Genomic DNA, 13544 nt, shown 5'->3' with positions numbered 1-13544 from the left:
CTAAGGCTATGTAATATTCTCAATCATTGTCATTTGAACAATCTTCACATCATCTTCATCAGGAGTAGATTTCATCTCAAAAAACCACTTTCTTTATTCCTCCATAAGAAAGAACTCTCCATCCATTCAATTTTGTCATGAGATTGTAGCAATTAGTCAAATCTTCAGATTCCATTTCTTTTCTTTTTTTTTTTTTAAAGATTTTATTTATTTATTTGAGAGAGAGAAAGAGCATGAGAGGGGAGAGGTCAGTGGGAGAAGCAGACTCTCTGCTGAGCAGGGAGCCTGATATGGGGCTCCATCCCAGGACTCCAGGATCATGACCTGAGCCAAAGGCCACCGCCCAACCAATTGAGCCACCAGCTACCCCTTCAGGCTCCATTTCTAACTGTAGTTCTCTTGTTCTTTCCTCCACATCTGCAGTTACCCCTTCACTGAAATCTTGAACCTCTCCAAGTCATCCATGAGGGCTGGAATCAACTTTTTCCAGACTCCTGTTAATATTGCTATTTTGACCTCTTCCCATGAATCACAAAGGTTCTTAATGGTTTCTAGAATTCTTCCAGAAGGTTTTTAAATTTCTTTGCCCAGATCCACCAGAGAAGTCACCATCTGTGGAAGCTATAGCCTTATATAATGTATTTCTTAAATGATAAGACTTATAAGTTAAAATTATTTCTTGATCCATGGATGCACAATAAATGTTGCATTAGCGACATGAAAATAACACTAATCTCATTGTACATCTCCATCAGATCCCTTGGATTACTGAGTATATTGACAAAGAACAATATTTTAAAAGGAATTTTTTTTTCTGAGAAGTATCAACAGTGGGCTTAAAATATTTAGTAAACCATGTCGTAAATGCACGATGTCCTGTAGGCTTTATTGCATTTATAGAGCATGGACAGAGGAGATTTAACATAATTTATAAATTCTTTAGGATTTCTGGAATGGTAAATGAGCATTGGCTTCAACTTAAACAGCTGCATTAACCCCTAACAAGACAGTCAGCTTGCCTTTGAGACTGTGAAGCCATGCATTGACTTCTCCCCTCTAACTAAAAAAGTCTTAGGTGACAACTTCTTTCTAAAGTTCTTTAAAAAAACTTTTTTGTATACCTTGAAAATCTGTTGTTTAGTGTAGACATCCCCATTAATGATCTGAGGTACATCTGGAAGACTTGCTGCAGCTTCTACATCAGCACTTTCTGCTTCATCTTGTACTTTTTTGTTATCGAGATGACTTCTTTCCTAAATCTCATGAACCAACCTGTGGTAGCTTCAAATTTTCTTCTGTAGCTTCCTCTCTTCTCTCAACCTTCATAGAACTGAACATAGTTTGGGCCTTGCTCTGGATTAGACTTCAGCTTGAGAGAATGTTATGGCTGGTGTGATCTACCGACACCACTAAAGCTTTCTCTGTATCCACAATAAGGCTATTTCACTTTCTTATCATTCATATGTTCACTGGAGTAGCAGTTTTAACTTCCTTCTAGATTTTTTTTTTTTTTAATTCACAACTTGGCTTACTGGTGAAAGAGGCCTACCTTTTGGCCTACCTCCACTTTTGACATGCCTTCCTCAACTGGGCTTAGTTATCTGTAGCTTTTGATTTGAAGTGAGAGATGTGCAGCTCTTCCTTTCACTTGATCACTTAGAGGCCATTGTAGGGTTATTAACTGGCCTAATTTCAATGTTGTTGTGTCTTAGGCAATAGGGAGGCCTAAGGAGAGAGGAAGGAGATAAGGGAAATGGACAGTCGATGGAGCCATCAGAACATACACAACATTTTACAATTAAGTTTGCAATCTTACATGGGTGCAGTGTGTGGTGCGCCAAAATACTTACAGTAGTAACATCAAAGATCAGTGATCCCAGATCACCATAACAAATATTATAATAATGACAATGTTTGAAATATTGTGAGAATGACCAAAATGTGATACAGAGACCTGAAGTGAGCAAATGCTGCCAGAAAAATGGCAGCAAGAGACTTGCTCAATACAGCCGTGCCCCCCTCACCCCACAACACCACAATATCTGTGAAACAACAAAGCAAAATGCAATAAAATGATTTATACTATACTAGATGCATCTGACCTGAATGCAGAGGCATTTTTAGTTCCAAGGGCAAATACTGTACAGTTCCCTCCACCACAAAACCAGAATATCGTTACATAGTGCTGCTTGGAACATGCAAGTGTGGGATATATAACCACAAACTCATGTGGACATTTGAACCCAAGTTATACAATTAGGAAGTGATTTACCAGCAACTGGAATATGTAGACTGTATGTTATACACTCAGCCTTGAAGACAAACTGTGTAAATGGGATGGTTGCTGAATAAACACCTACATTGTAGTAACTTGATCATTGCTGTGGAAGGAATATGATCACTGATGAAAAAGCAAAAGATTCTGAAACATACAACCCCAAAATGACCAACATCGAAATCTTTTTTTGTTGAGGAAATACTAATTTATGTGAATTTCCAAAATATGTTTAAATAGTAGGCAGCTTATCTGCCTAGGTAGTAGTCAGAAAAATGCCAACTATTAATTAGCTTCATTATTTTGGGGTAACCCTATCATTTCTAGATCTTCTCTTTTATGGATTACTTGAAGTTTGAAATAAATGGTTTACAGATTCCTTCCAAATCTAATTCTAAAATTTCATTGGAAGAAAGTCATATCTCTTAATAGTTTCAGAAACTAACATCTGTCATCAATCCAAATTTAACTTATGTTTGAAAAACTTATTCTTCTCAACTTTATTCAAATTAATACCATATTAATTTAGGGGAACAGGATGACAGAGTGGAGGATAGAGACAGAATAGTAGTGATGCTTAGGTAATGGTGCCAATAACAACAAGAAAAGCCCAGATCTACAAACCCATATGAAAAAAGAGCAGTAAAACATTCATTTCTAAATCTTTTCTCAAAAACTGGCAAGATGCCATTGCTTTTAGTGGAAGGATAAATAATCATCTGTTAGCAAAGGTTAGGCACATCATTGCTAACAGTTGTATTTGAATTAGGCCACTTCCTCAGAATTAGGAAAACTAATAATTTTTAAACCTTTCCCATATGCCAGGGAAATGAGAGTAACAATGGGAAGAAAAATAATTTCTTTCCATTTATGGACTTGTCAACTCCAGGTTGAGTTATACAAATTTCCATTTTGGAGGTTAAAGTAATATCAAATACAAGCAGTTCTACATGCTTCATAGATATGTATTTATTACACATACACATGAATACACACATAGAATTTAACCATTGAGATACTAGTTTTTTCTTTTCCTGGGCCATGTGTTCCTTAATGTCATTTTCCCAGAAGTAATATTACCAATATCATCCTTTTGATATTTCAGTAAGATCCTACCTGTTACAAAATCATAACATATGGCAGAAGGATTTAATTATTGATTTAAAAAAAAATCTTTGATCTCACTGTTCTACTTTCTTTTTATATCCCATTGAAGATTAGCTACTCTCTAGTGAGGTATGGTCCTTTGGACTCTTTGGGTACATTTCATAATTTATATAGAACCAGAAAACTGCCAGCCCAACCTTCTGCCATTTATTTATGGATCAATAAAATTGTGTAGTACAATTGTTCTAAAGTTGCTAGCAAACAAGGATGGGGTGATGAGTCTAGTATTGATTGCCTCATGTCACAAGCTGTCATGGAAGAAAAGAATGCTAAGATTATACATATGGTATAAAAATAGAAGGGTCTGGAAGGAAAAAAAAATTCCATGAACTCTCTTTTTTTCTAAGTTATTTCCCAATAATTTTCTGAAAAACAATCAGTGTCCTGGCTACAAATACCAAGTTACTGAGGCAAAGGCAGGATGAAGATGTATTTGTATAGTTAAGTATTTTACCAACACTTTGTAAATGGCAAGTGGGGAATGATACACAATATGTAAGTAAAGAAATAAGTGGGGAATATAGAACAAACTATAATAATTTTTAAGTCAGTTTAATGATTAGAAATGACAATCTGGTATAAATAAAGTTTCATACCTATTTCCACCAAGCCACAAGGATTATGAAAAAATTGATTTCGTTAAGCTGAGGAAATATTGATATTCATCTGGTATCTGGCCATTGTGCTTCCAGTTCGAAACACTCTTGATATAATCAGGCCTCAAGGAGCTGCTGCAGGCAATACCTCATAGATTTCTCATCCATCTTGATTATCTTGCATAATTCCAAAAAACCTCTAAAGTTTTACTTATTTGGAAATGCTTCACACTGTTCCCTCCCACCTCCAAACTACTGGATAAGTCCCAATGTGGTGTGTGCAGTTCCCCTGGGGTCCACATTACTGACCCCTCCTATACTGAGTGGTCTATGCAAAGATGCAATACCATGAACGTATAAAAAGATTATGCCACATCCTGTGATTAAAAACAGAAAAAAAAAATGGCTCTCACTAATGTTTTGTGCTCATTAGTAAGTCTTGCTTTTCCATGAGGAGACTGTTAATTTTGTTTTTTCCTCATAGATAATGATTCACTTTTACCAGTACAACTCTTGACTCTCAGGTAAAATTTCCCTATAGTTCAATCAAGGCAGTGGATCTTAAAGTCCCTGGAAGACAGACTTTTTGGATTTGATCTTTGCAGCAGTAATATGCAGAGTAAAAATATCGTATTTCTAGCACACAAATGGTGATTTCACTAATTATTTAAATCCAACCTCCAGTTGGCATATACCAGTATGCTCTGGAGATTCTCCTCCAACTTAATATTTGCAAACTATGCTCTCTTATGCCAGATAAAATTTGAAATGTCTCCATCAATTTGAATTCAAATAAAGGATATCACTTTCTTTCTCTGATAAATATATTTTTATCACATTAACATTTAAACATGGATTTAGTCTCTTAGCAAGATGGGATGTGTGATAAAATAGAAGGGGGAAAAAGCAAAGTTCTGGGAAGGATCTTTAGCTCCCCAAAGGAAGCAATCTCAAACTCATAGTCGGAAGCAAAAGAAAGAAGTACAAATGTACTATTAATACTCCTGAACTACAGAAATGTACAAACTGAAATATTAAGAACATTGTATAATATGTATATATAAATATTTTGTAGCCATACGCTAAAAATCTATTTTGAACCAATATTCTAATAAAAATCTAATGGTCACTTTTACCCATTTTATACACCATCAGGCTTTTTTGTTTAATTCTTATTTGACAACATCAGAAGGATTTTATCTCACTACACACTAACTTTAACAAATTTCATGCAAACGTAGCTTAGTAAAACTTGTACTTACTGCATGCAGAAGTTAATGCTGTTGCTTTCTCTTGAGTTTAAGCATTAATTACAGATACAGGGTTTCAAATAAATAGTTTAGGTAACTTGCCACAATATGGAGAACACAGTATTTAAAAACATATATATATATTGTTTTTTTCTCAGTGAATGTGTATGTGTGTTTGAGATGAGAGCAAAGATAAGGTCCGTGAGAGAAACTCAGTGTCAACATATACAACTAGGTTCAACTTACTACTTAATATCATTAGACTTGTTTAATCATTATCCATTCATTGTTTCAAATGAGCCCTTTAATCCATACATTAGCACACACATACTGATGTCATAGCATCTCCACTGTTACAGGTTTGCTTAATCCTCTATTTTTTTAACAGCCAACGGACTCTCTTTCGATGATGTCACAGCTAATATTAAGGGATGTAGTAGTACATTCATATATGTCCCTTGTTGCACTGCATATTCTTTCTTCCCTAGCCAGAGCCCACCTGCACCATTTCTCCTCTTTCCCCCATTCTGATGACTGCTCTCTTTGGCCCTCTAACAATTTGAGTCCTGGACAGCCCTCTTGTTCTTATATGATTCTGACACTGTGTAGGTCAGCATTTCCTTGCTATTTTTGCCAAGTAGAGGGCAAAAGTTTTTAAAATATCAACTTCTGGATCTGTCGGAAATCCTATGACTCCATGAGAGGGAAGCTTCTCTGTTAGTCAAGACAATGATGTCTGAGTGCTGAGGTCATGAGAAAATTCAAGTCCCCGTTAATATTGAGTCCCAGTGGCTACAACATTCCCCTGACTGTTAGGTTTTTCAATCCCTCCATCAATTATGTAATGCAGTGTTAATTTTTGGTGGTCCAAACTGGTCTAAATTAGATTTCAACAACTTACAAATAAACTAATATGCTCTTTTCAGCCAGATGCTAAATGAACTGTGTATTGATGGGGATCAAGTATTCTTACTATACCAAAGAATGAGAAATTTTTTGTTTTGGGGACTTAACAAGAATAATGACAAAACAAAATTAGTTAGAAAAATTGAGGCATTATAGGAAATTGCTTAAAAAGTTTTAGCTATAAAATAAAAAAAGCAACAAAAATATTCAAGTATAGACACAAGACATCTCAGGTATAGACTAGGTAATGTGTTTTATTAGATCATTTATTCATTTATGGAATAGGAATTGAAACCTACTAAAAGTAGATAACATTCTAGACACTAGGGATACATAATATGTGGAGATATGATTGTTTGGAGGCAAATGAATAAGGGTAAAAGCTGAAACATACAATAGAAAGATATTATAATAGCCCAAATAGAATGAGTGTAGAGGTGGAGTAGAGTAAAAAAAGACTGATGACACATTTAGGATTTAGAATTTACAGATAAACTGATGGATTAAACATGCATGAAGTCATCAAAAGAGGTTGTGTGCTTTTTGTTGCAGAAGATTCTTTGGCTCTCTGCCTGAATTTGCTTCAGCTTCTCAAGTTCCTTTTGGCTTTCCTTTTCAACTATGTAGACTTCATGCATTATATTTCTTTTATTTTATTTGTTTCTGCAATTGTAGCTGCACAAATCTTCATAAAATTCTTATTTACTACAAAGGACAAGATCAGCCCTGCCATGTATTAAGTACTGGGTTGGGTACTTAGGTAGTAAAATTAGGTAAGCCTTGATGGTTAGGCTATCCTTAAGGTAGTGACAAGTGAGGAGGTAGTCATTTAAGTAAAAAACAGAGGAATGAAGTCATAGAGGGCTTGTAATAAAAGAGTATCTGGGTGCTGTCAGGGAGCGACATAGGGAGATGGTGAGTTCTGAATAATGTGGGGGCAGCAGAATGACCTTATTGTTGAAAACTAAGTTGAATTCAAGGTGAATGGTTTAAGGTTTGCAGAAAAGTGGAGGGAAGACAATTCCAGATAGAAGCCCCATGTGATTAAAGATGCGTTGACATAAAATGGACTGTTAGGTCCAGCAAATCTACCACAGGTCAGTGGAAATGGAGTAGGTTAAGAAAGAATCCAGTGAATATGGAAGACCATTTGAGGTTTTGAAAGTGTAAAGAGCAAAATGCTTCTTCACTGACTTTCTTCTTATTCCATCTGTTCTTGAGTTCTCACTAGAGTCAGTGACTGTGCCAAATCTTTTATTTACTTTTTCTCAATTATTCTTCACAACAGCATGAGAGAGGAAATTATTCTTCCCATTCTAAAAACAACAGAACCGTGGTTGTATAGCAAGCAGAGGGCCATGCAGCTAAGAACTGATAACGATGGGTTCAAAATCCGGGAATATTTTCCCACAACAAATTCTTGCCTGCAGATTTTGGCCTAAAAATAAATCTCACTTCATTTAATTCACTTCTCCCTTCAATCTTTTCCCCATCCTTTTCCAACAAATACTTCAAAAAGTAACCTGGACTTCTTTATTGCTTACTTTCTGTTCAACCCAATCTCTATTAATTATTTTCTCATTGATAGGCTAGCACTTACTAATAACTTACTGAATATCCTGGCACAGATATCTATCACTGTTCGCCTCTAAGCCTATTTTCTATAAAATGTAAGTCATTCGTGGTATGACACTGATAAACTAATTAACTCAAAAGATATATGTAATTGGATTTCCTTTATTACATTCCAGTGATCTCTTTATTTTTGCCTTCCCTACTACACTATTTGCTCCTGAAAGTGGGAACTATGTTTATTTTTTTCTTAAATTCCAAGTTCTTTACTAGCATGGTACCCAACATATCCTAAGTATTCAACCAATACTCACTGGTCTAATAAAAGAGAAAAAAAATTATGTATATCACTGCCCACATTTTAAAAAGAATCTGTATGTATTCACTTTTAAACCATCAGCCTATGAGTGCACTGACCCTGTTTAATTCAATTTTATACCCCAATCACCTGCTACAGTTGCTCAACAAACACCAGTTAAATTAAAATTAAATTAATGAAAGGAGAGATGAAGATTAATGTAATTTGCATTTTATAAATGTGACTTGGGTGTCTTTATAGAAGAATCATTTTATGAGCCTGAAATTAGAGATTACTTTTAGATTGGTTACTGAACCATTTATAAAGTTAGAAAAAGCAAATCATGAAAAGTCAAGAGCTTTAGCATGACAAGAATGTGAATGTGTTCTGTTAGTATCCTCTGTAACTGCCTGTAAATCCTATCTCTGCTTGAGCTAGGAGAGACTTTATAGTCCTTCTAATAATCAGATAGAAGATATCCATTAAAAAATATATTACTGTGAGTCACTGGCCTGGAGAAGAAAATACCAAAAATACAGCAAAACAAGAAACTAAAACTCATGACCAATGTGGAAAAGAGAAGTCCAAGAGATAAGGACTCACCAAGCCTCTTTAGACATGAAACCAGGTGAATATAGTGTTAATCTAGAATTCCAAATAGTCCATCCCTAAAAGAACTGCAACTATTTTGAAAAGTTCAGATAGAACTCTTTATTTGCATTTTCACTCAAAATGGAAAGAGAAATTAAGATAAATAAAATACTGAATGTCACTGTACTACAAACAAAATAATAACAATAACAAATACACAAAACATAGATTAAAATTACATAGAACACTCTGTGTAGACAGGATAATAAAAGAAATAATGGAAAACCAAGAGAGGAATTTGCCTAAGAGGAGAACATCAACTGCATTCTTAGGGAGATCTTTTTTTCCCCCTTGAGGAATGATGAGCAAGTGAAGAAGAATAAATTCAATTTTTTGTTAGTGTACAGTTTGAAAGAAGCCAAAATTTATCATATATACTATTGGAATTTACTCAGTTGTCTAAACTAAGTCACATTGTAGTTTCTTCATTCTCTATGGAAATGTAAGAGAGAGAGTGTATATAAACTGAATACAGTTAATATTCTGTTTAATGTATAGCAGAGAAGATAAAATATAATTTTTGTAAGGGAAATATAATAATGAAGTATAGAGATTCCAATATATATTACCACCTTTTCATTTTCACAGCACAGAAAATACTATATCCAAATGACTAAATCGTATTTTAAGGAAGATAATTGGAATAAGATTATTATATTTAATAATTAATTTTCTTCACATAGACAAAAAGTTTTGACCACAGAAAGTATCATTAACCACAAATAATAGAATGTTCTTACAATTTCTACTGCTGAATGACTTTGTTAATTTAGCACTTTATGGATTTCATTATGGAATCAAATATAAAGAATAGTCTCTGTTATAGTTATTGTGTTTGGGGGAAATTAAAGTTACTTTAAAAAAACTCTCTTCGAGTAAGTTGTAGAATTTTGTAGTAATTTTAGCTGCTCCATATCTGTAGCTCTTGCTGGCCTGCCACAGACATGAAGTTAAGTAAATCCCAGATGACTGGAGCCCTGCAGGTCTATCCCATAGAAATGATGGTGAGATGTATCTATTAATCATATGAGTCCAATTCTGCTTCAGGTGTTATGTGGCAGGTGTGTGTCAGCAAAGTAAAACCATCCGGCTGACAAGATGCCTTTTAAAATAATTTTTTTTTTTTAGTATTTTTCTTTGAGATTGAATGCAGTGTTACAATTTACTGAGTGCAAACGTGAATTCTTATCAAATAGTCATTTCTTACTTTTGATCAAACTAATTTTTACTTTTTTAAAAATATGATGGAGGTAACAATAATCAGTGTAAATTGAAAAGCCCTGGGGCTCTCTACTTTTTTAAATTTATGTGGGTCTCCAAGATCAGCAATAGTGTTGTAGCTCCATTTTAAAAATAATTCATCCGAACGATATACACCAGGGAAAGTCACTCATCTTCTTTTCCATAATAATAGTTAAGAGCTCATAAATGGAGAATGTTTTCAAGTTTGAAGGAGCTTATCCATAAATTTCTCATCTGAACCTCCAAAAGTCCTGACAGACAGGATGGACAGTTATTTATTTTTATCATTTATACACAAGGAAACTGGGATTTCTATCAGTTAAGGGTTATGACTAGTAGTGTGGTCAGCCAGTAGTAGAGCCTGAGCTGAAACCTGCATCTTATTTTCAAGGTCCACCAGGAGGCAGAGCATTTTAAAATAGAAGGAGCTTAGACTCTGAAATCACATTTTTGCATTTGAATCCCAGACTCTCCATGTGTGGTCTAGAGCATATATCAGAAGCTCTCCTAAAATCCACTTCCTTTCTATAATATAGAACTAATAATACTAAAACTTTTTAAATTTGAGGCAATCCCAGTGCCTGGAATATGGAGAGCACTCAATCAGTATTTCTTATTAGAAAAGTGAATGCATATACCCATAGCTTGTTCCATAATTCTTATCACTCAATAAGCGCTAATCCTAATGTTCTTGTACAAACTATACTCTTCCCTGCTTCAGGAACATTACATGTGCTGCATTCTCCAGCCTACCCCTAGCCCAAGTGACTTCTTCCTTTTTCACGAAGTCTCCCTGTGCTAAGATGCTGCATATGTCAGCTTTAAAGGTGACAATCAGTGAGAGTTCCTTCTCAATACACTCCTAAAGAAATAAATACCACTTTGTTCTTTCTGTGGCCCTTGCAATCATTTTATTCACCTGTATGATTACTATTTTATTGTTGCCTTTTTATTCCATGATGTCAAAGGCCATGACTTGCTATTTAAGCAGTTTGAGTCCACTGATTTTTCTCTATTTTTCTTTGCTTTTTGCTCTTGCTACACACACACACACACACACACATGCACGCTTGATTTAGACTGAGTTTACTCTTCTTTTACTAGTTGCTTAAGGTGAAATCTTAGATCATTAATTTGAGAACTCGCTTCATTTCTAATATGGAAATTTACTGGAATACACTTTTATTTAAGTACCCTTTTAAACCCAAGTCCCACAAATTTTGATAGGTAATTGATCCTTGAACAACACAGGTTTGAACTGTGTGGCTCTGCTTATACACTGGTTTCCTTCCATAAATACAGTACAGTACTATAAATGTGCTTTCTCATACCTATGACTTTCTTACTAACATTTTCTTTTCCTAGCTCTCTTTAAGAATACAGGCTATAATGCATATAATATATAAAATATTTGTTACTTGGCTGTTCATGTTGTTGGTAAGGCTTCCAGTCAACAGTAGGCTATTAGTAGTATTTTGGGAAGTCAGAAGTTATACGTGGATTTTGAACAGCACAAGGGACTCAGAACCTCTAACCCCCATGTTGTTAAAGGCTCCATTGTATTGTAGTTTCATGTTATTTGAGTCATATTCATTTTCTAATATTTCTTGAGGATTACTCTTTTATCTAAAGTTATCTAGAGACATATGGTTTAATTTTCCAAGTATTTGGGTTTTCTAGCTATCTTTGAATAATTGATTTCTAGGTTAATGCTGTTATTGTTGGGTGTACTTTGTATGAATTCTCTTAATGAAATTTGTTTAATGGCCAAGGATATTGATCTTTTGGGGAAGACTTGAGTGGTGGTTTTTATTGTAGTCAGTTCTCAAAGCATCTGATATGTTACTAGTGACCTGTTAAGTTCACTAGCAGCTCAGGGGTAAGCCTGAGACTTGGGTCAGCTCAAGTGCAGATTTAGCATATCTCATTTTCCGGTTCCTTGCTCTTTCTTCTCCAGACTTTCCAGATCACAGAGGCCTCTTTTCCTGGTACCTTCGGATGAAAAATTGATTTAGCTCAAGGTTTTAGCCACTTGCACTACAGTGGAAATTCATGTAACTGATTTCCCTCTCAGAAGGAAATAGCAAAAAAAAAAAAAAAAAATAGGAACAACAAGGTTTTCCCCCATACTCTTCAAACCATAGGATTCCATTTTCTCTAGTTTTGGGGGTTTTTTGGTTTGTTTGTTTATTCTTTTTGTTTTGTTTTGTTTTTCTTGCCAGCGGAATTAGGTGTCAGCATGTCTGCACTGCCATCATCCCTGACACACTAACAATGAGATTTTAAAATTAGGGATTCTTTTCTTGGGCTTGGCTGGGAGAGAGATATGAGGAAAACAAGGAATTACTCCCTTACCCAGACTCAGTTTTTTTCTGGTTAGAAAGAGATTATTTCTCTCAGAGTTTTTACTGTCTAAACCTGCAGTGAGATTCTGGGATTTAGCTACCTTTAAGTCAAAGCTGAGAGCTATATAGGAGAGAAAAACAGAAAACTCACAGTGGTCTCTGTCATTCATCAAGATTTGACTTTCTACTCCAATCTGCCTGATATTATTTACTTTTCAGAGTCTTCAGGTAGCTTCTCTATATATTTAATTTAGAGTTTTTAGTTGTAATCAATGAGATAAGTAGCATACACTGGGCCAACTCCATCTCCACTGAGATGTGAACCCAGTGTAGAAATTAAAATGATGAAATTCTGTTGATTCAAATATTGTTCAGATTAGACCCAATACAAATCACTTAATCAATTCTAGGGGGAAATTCTGTGGATAAGATGCTTCATTCCCATAATTCTGAAGTAGAATTCAATAGGCACCTATCCATAGAGTATAAATTTGAATTTTTAGTGATACTAGCTGTTTGACACAGCATTAGATACTCCCAACATAAATTTCCAATGTTCCCATCTGGTTGCTTCCTTTGTACTCACTCTTTATCTTTTCTACTTAGGCTTTTTCTAAAGGGAGCCCTCTAGCCTAATAAAACATATTAGTCCTATATCAATAATTGGAAGATACCACCACCTCAGAAAATAATTATATGAATAATCACAATTATTTAAAAAAATGGCAATCCAGATCTCTTTTTTTTCCATTTCATTTTATTTTATTTCTTTTCACTGTTCCAGAATTCATTGTTTACTACACCAAACCCAGTGCCCCATGCAATACGCGTCCTTCATAATACCCACCACCAGGTTCATCCAACCCCCTACCCCTCTCCACTCCAAAACCCTCAGTTTGTTTCTCAGGGTCCACAGTCTCTCACGATTTGTCTCCCCCTCTGATTTCCCCCAACTCACTTCTCGTCTCCCTCTCCCAATGTCCTCCGTGTTATTCCTTATGCTTCACAAGTAAGTGAAACTATATGATAATTGACTCTCTCTACTTGACTTCTTTCACTCAGCATAATTTCTTCCAGGCCCTTCTATGTTGATACAAAGTTGGGTATTCATCCTTTCTGATGGAGGCATAATACTCCATTGTATATAAGGACCAAATCTTCTTTATCCATTCATCTGTTGAAGGGCATCTTGGTTCTTTCCACAGTTTGGTGATTGTGGCCATTGCTGCTATAAACTCTGGG

This window comes from Lutra lutra, chromosome 5, assembly GCF_902655055.1.
Source record: "Lutra lutra chromosome 5, mLutLut1.2, whole genome shotgun sequence".
NCBI classification, from domain to species: domain Eukaryota; kingdom Metazoa; phylum Chordata; class Mammalia; order Carnivora; family Mustelidae; genus Lutra; species Lutra lutra.
This window is presented reverse-complemented; position numbering follows the sequence as displayed.